Source organism: Electrophorus electricus, chromosome 17, assembly GCF_013358815.1.
Source record: "Electrophorus electricus isolate fEleEle1 chromosome 17, fEleEle1.pri, whole genome shotgun sequence".
Taxonomy (NCBI): domain Eukaryota; kingdom Metazoa; phylum Chordata; class Actinopteri; order Gymnotiformes; family Gymnotidae; genus Electrophorus; species Electrophorus electricus.
In genome coordinates this window covers 10,102,036-10,108,035 of record NC_049551.1, presented here as the reverse complement: position 1 = coordinate 10,108,035, position 6,000 = coordinate 10,102,036, and the positions used below count along the sequence as shown (strand labels likewise).

Below are 6,000 nucleotides of genomic sequence, written 5' to 3'. Positions count from 1 at the left end.
TCTTCTTTGTTTAGTTTGTCTAGATTGAAATAATACAAATGTCATTAACTCTGGATGTTTTTTGCAGTATTTTTGACTATACACTCAGGATTCTAGACACTATGCCTTCTCAATAAAAACACAAGACAGATAGTATGTGAATGCAGTGCAGAGCATGGAGGCCTTATTCTGAGCCATCCATCCTGCCATCACCAATAGCATGTGTGAATGTGAAAAGGGAAACACCCACTCTCTTATACATCTTTATGAAACTCTTCTTGTATACTCACGCCCCTTTTTAAGTCACTTATTGCAGTTTCTGTGGACAAGTAAGACATCCTCCCTTTGCATCACAGTAAAGCCCACAGTAAATCCAACTCATCCTTTGGCCTGTTGTCACTTCAGTCGGCTGCACCCAAAGGCTGGATACATCCGCATGTGTTACTGCTATTAAGGGCTTACTTAAAGACAATTTTAATAATACCTGTAAATGTTTTACTTCTGTTCAAGTCACGTAGCTTCTGTTTGTTAACTCTTGTTATATAACGCTTCTTGTTTTTGGATTTTGTTATTTCTTTCTCATTTTTCTTCCTCTCCCCCTTCTCTACAAGTGTCTTCTGGTAGTTACAAATAAGAATTAGTTCTTACTTTCCAATTTTAAGATCTTTTCGAATCTATTTGTACATCTCCACCTTACCACCTGTGACGAATGCCTGAGTGCCGAAGGGCCTGGAGCAGGACGCACAGACTCCCGTGACAGTGAAATTCATTTATTAACACGCAACGTAACTGTGGCACTCACATATAACAGTAAGGATAACGTGACTTCTACAATTAACACGGACAACTCACACGTAACCGAAGACAATATACACAGATACAAAAGCTAAACAAACATTAACAAGGGCTACATGAACGTGGACATTGACATTAAGCACAGGCGCTAACAATCAATGAACAACAGTGAGGGGAGCACCGACAGGGGTTTAAATAGCCCAACTAACACTGACGCTAAACCCTGTACAGGTGCGTGCCCTCACGGGGGTGTGGCCACAAACAAAAGTAAACACCCCTGCACGCGGCAGGCCGGATCACGTGACTTGTGGGGGGGAGCGTCCCGTGATAACACTAGTTATCTAAAGTTTTACATATAGCACAAAGACCCTTCAGGATGTAAATTAATGTAGACACTTGGGAAAAGGCACTCATTTACATCCAGGCTTTTCTTTCCATCATTTAGGCTCCAATTGGTAACATGAAGCATACGGGGAAAAAAGCTAACAAAAATGCCTTTTATTTTGGGGTTATCCAACGTGGATGTGGATGCTGGGGATGCAAAATCAGTAATTCAATACATTTCCTGATTCACCAGGGTCTTGCAAACAAAACGCAAATAATACATCCAAAATGTAAAAACGTACACAAAACCTTTCCAGCACTACACTGGACTTCAAAGTCTTATAGAGGAAACAGTTCATAAATGCTTTAAACACGTCCACAGCAGTGCGCCCGTTAGCCAGCACAATTGCAAACACTATGCATGCAATGTGCTGTTAGCACCTCCTACGATGTGGACGAGGGGTTGGATTTTAGGAGGCAAAAATAGAACACAGCAAACCTATAAAAAAAACAACAACCTCAAAGTATTTACAAATCTGTGCCAATATGTAATGTCCCTAAGCGCACTTCTGATCATGCATCTATGCAGAGTGGAACACTGCAAAATCTGCACATGAACATTGTTCTCATCTTGCAGTGCAAACATGTCCTCCTCCCATGTGAGGCTTTCTGTTGCACGTCAGTGGTATGCACTGATGGCTTCATACCGCTCCTCAGCCACAGAAGGAGGAAACACGTGGCTACGCAAGTGATCCTTCCTCCACAGGTCCCCAATAGCCGAAGGCTTCGCCAGTCCAAGATAGATCTTTATGCTGAGATGAAGAAGCATTTCATCAGCATTTCATCCATCCATGTCCTCTTCATGTTATCCCCTTTTCTCCAAGCTGCAAATCGGTTAGTATTGTTGCATAGGGTTTGGATCACCTCTTGACTAAAGAACAGCTGGAAGATGTTGGAAGGGCTGTAGACTGTCTAAAAATCCATGTGAACTCCTAGGATGAAAATTCAATGGGGCAGGCTGCTCATCTTCCTCCCAGGTGTCGCGCCATCTGTCCTCCTGTGCAGTAGCTGGTGCTGACGCTGTGCTCTTTCCCCTGGAGCTGATCTTGTCTTCCTTGCTCTGGCATGAGGTTGTTGCCCAGCTAAGGTGTGGAAGGTGTTGCCGGGTGTCGGAGGTGACGGTATGGACACTCCTTTCTTTGCTTGAGGTGGGCTTGTGCTTCTGCTGCCTTTGTGACTAGCCAGTCTTCCAGCAGGCACCCTCATGGGTGTCCATAGATTGTGGGATGGTAGAAGTTGATTGTTCCCTGGGAGTGGGTCACAAAAGGTGTGAAACATTCCATATGGGGTAGGCTAGGATTGATCTGCTTCACTGCAAGACAAAGACAGCATAACATAGCCAAATGAGTACAATATGTACCATGAAAATAAACACAAACATCAAATTGTTATGAGAAATAAGGCTAAATTATTATATGTAGTAGCTACACTTACATTACTATTTATTGCATATTACTTACAACTATAGTACACTGGCTAAATCATATTGGCGTAACAGGCTACAATATTATGCTACGCACCATAACTACTTGCTAAACGATACTAGATTCAGTGCCAATAGGCTAAAAGATTATGTTGGGGTAAATATATAGTATGCATTCTCTCAAGCCAACCCAACAATCTCGCAAAAGTGAATGATATACTTACGGCATATCGAGCACGGCGTCGATTCCATGGACAAACGCGACTTCGCCCTCTGAGTCCATGCTTGCAGCCATGGAAGCGTCATCACTCTCACTTTCCTCATCACTAAATCTAAACGAAGTTCTCATCAACTTCAGCCAGTGTAAGTCGTTTCCATTCCATGGTTGTGATAAAGATATCCACTAAAACGTTTTATCAAAAGCAAAAACAAAATCACGAAGTAAACTGCCCAAAAACCGAGCAACTGAAGCGCACTCTGCAATAGCAACAGGTAAACAGCACGCGCGCAACAGGGCTCGTTAATGTGTTCCGCGTGGCCCGCCCCGTCTCTGTAGTGACCATTCATGGCAAATGAGCTGTCGAGATTTTCGTCTGCCTGAATGCTATTTTTTGAAAATGGTGTCAAATATTTTGGATTCGATGGCCCATTACTGTAAGCTTTTTTTTCTTCCTTTCCCCATTTTCTACAAGTGTCTTCTGGTACTTACATTTATATTTATGCCATTTACTTGCAAATAAGAATTAGTTCTTAATGTACAAATTATGCAAGGAGTACATTCAAAAATTGCATAGTACAGGACATGTGGTTCGGTTTTTTCTGAAGATAAAAAGCAGAAAGAGTAAAACTAGGGGACAATATATGTGTAGACTTTGCAAACAAGGTCATTGGGTTGCGTGTATATTTTAAATAAGGTAATAAACAAAGTATATTTAATGAACTATGACTCGTTCCTAAATAAATAAGATCTGAAAAACAATTACATTAAAAATAAACTTTAATACAACTTCCAACACCAAAAAAAATAATTTACAAAACAGAGATTTACAATTTACAAAAAAATTACAAAACAGGGAAAAATATATACAAAATCACAGTCCAGGGTCCACAGCACTTCAGACCGAGAAGCCCATCTCTGCAGCCAGATCCAGAATGCCAGGAATCCCCTCCAGCAGGCCTAGGATTTGGTCGGAGAAGAACGCTTCTCCCTCTTTAGTTACCACTGCATCACACACCAGTGGCTCCTCACCGAAAAGGTTCTCGCCTGGCCTTTTGCTTGGAGGTTGGCCCTCATCAGCATGTGCCTCCGACTCTGAGCTGGAGTTAGAGAATGATCCGTCATCCCCAGAGAAGGCCTTCCTCTTTCTCTTCCGCAGCTGCGGTGGTGGAGTCGGCGGCTTTTGCTTGGCTATGTTCTGCAGGTGGTTCTGGTGGCAGGCCATATGCCATTGCTCCAGGCTGGACAGGTGAGAATAGTACGTCTGCCTGTACCACTCCCAGTAGACCTGCTGCCAGTAGAGCTCCTGGTCGGTATAATATGCTCCAATGTTTCCAGGCAGCCGAGGGGACTCGCTGGTATGGAGACCGGCATTCTGCATACAGAAGGGCATCGGCGTCGAGTGCCAGTGGCTTGCACCTGCTGTGGACACATATGGCATGAAACTGAAGACTGCTTGCTTCCATTACTGTACACCAGGGATGATAATGACTTGTTTATGATTTTCCCAGCTACAAAGAGTACTAAAAATCTAGAGTATCTTACGTATGGATGGACTGGCAGTCAGCACATGTGGAGAAGGCTGATGGCTGTGTACCTCCACCAGGCCTTAAAAACATCAATTTAATTAGCTTTTTCTTTTTTCCCCTCTTTATCATACATAGCAAATTGGTAAGGAGCACACCTGTGGGATGCTGAAAGATCTTTATGGGCGGTGCCTCTACAGCACCACTAACATGGCCGACCACATGCGAGGGTGCCACAGCGATTCCGCAAGGGAAGGGTGCCGGCCCATAGGAGTCCACACACATCACTGTCTCGTGGGGGGCGCGGGAGACGACACAAAACAATTAATTCAAGTCAAATATGGTTGATTTAAACAGTAAACAAATGAAACAATGAAATGTTAAAAATGAATGAAAAGAGCAAATTTACATTATAAGGAAGACAAAATATTAAAGTTGAACTAAAATGACAGAAACGGATGTACATTGTTTCAAATACATTCTGCAATCTATGAAAATAGACAGTTATGGATGAAGAACCCACCCGCAGGCTGGAGGTAGACTGGATTCATCTGCCTTGGAAGCTGCCCATTAGCATGGGCTCGGGCAAAGTGCCTCTGCCTCTCCTGGCCATGGCCTGAATGAAAACCGCAAAACGGGTGCCCAGAGGAAGCATAAATGTGTCCTGTGTTCATAGTTAATATGAAAAATTGACAGCTTCTTAAAAGTAAATTGCAGAGCAAAATCAAGGTTTGACCAGATCTGTGCTTTTCAAAACTCAAACTGAGCTCCAAACATTCCAAACCAAACATTCCGCAGTTGCTTAGTACACACGTGATGTCACCATTTCTTCATTTTTGAACAAAAACACTACATTAAACAGGCTGCTTCAATAACCTCCATCAGCTTGCTCCATAGAGACTGGTTTGGTTGGAGTCATTCTTCTTTGTTTAGTTTGTCTAGATTGAAATAATACAAATGTCATTAACTCTGGATGTTTTTTGCAGTATTTTTGACTATACACTCAGGATTCTAGACACTATGTCTTCTCAATAAAAACACAAGACAGATAGTATGTGAATGCAGTGCAGAGCATGGAGGCCTTATTCTGAGCCATCCATCCTGCCATCACCAATAGCATGTGTGAATGTGAAAAGGGAAACACCCACTCTCTTATACATCTTTATGAAACTCTTCTTGTATACTCACGCCCCTTTTTAAGTCAGTTATTGCAGTTTCTGTGGACAAGTAAGACATCCTCCCTTTGCATCACAGTAAAGCCCACAGTAAATCCAACTCATCCTTTGGCCTGTTGTCACTTCAGTCGGCTGCACCCAAAGGCTGGATACATCCGCATGTGTTACTGCTATTAAGGGCTTACTTAAAGACAATTTTAATAATACCTGTAAATGTTTTACTTCTGTTCAAGTCACGTAGCTTCTGTTTGTTAACTCTTGTTATATAACGCTTCTTGTTTTTGGATTTTGTTATTTCTTTCTCATTTTTCTTCCTCTCCCCCTTCTCTACAAGTGTCTTCTGGTAGTTACAAATAAGAATTAGTTCTTACTTTCCAATTTTAAGATCCTTTCGAATCTATTTGTACACCTCCACCTTACCACCTGTGACGAATGCCTGAGTGCCGAAGGGCCTGGAGCAGGACGCACAGACTCCCGTGACTGTGAAATTCATTTATTAAC

The 6,000-nt window shown here is 42.5% G+C and overlaps 1 long non-coding RNA gene across 1 annotated transcript; it reads right to left on the bottom strand.

The window, feature by feature from the left end:
- Window positions 1-4,362: 4,362 nt before the first annotated feature.
- On the bottom strand, window positions 4,363-4,931 carry LOC118242827. The gene is made up of 3 exons (XR_004777070.1): window positions 4,848-4,931; window positions 4,483-4,611; window positions 4,363-4,406 (listed from the first exon to the last, which is right to left on the bottom strand). It is a non-coding gene; the product is annotated as an uncharacterized LOC118242827 (long non-coding RNA).
- Window positions 4,932-6,000: the final 1,069 nt, after the last annotated feature.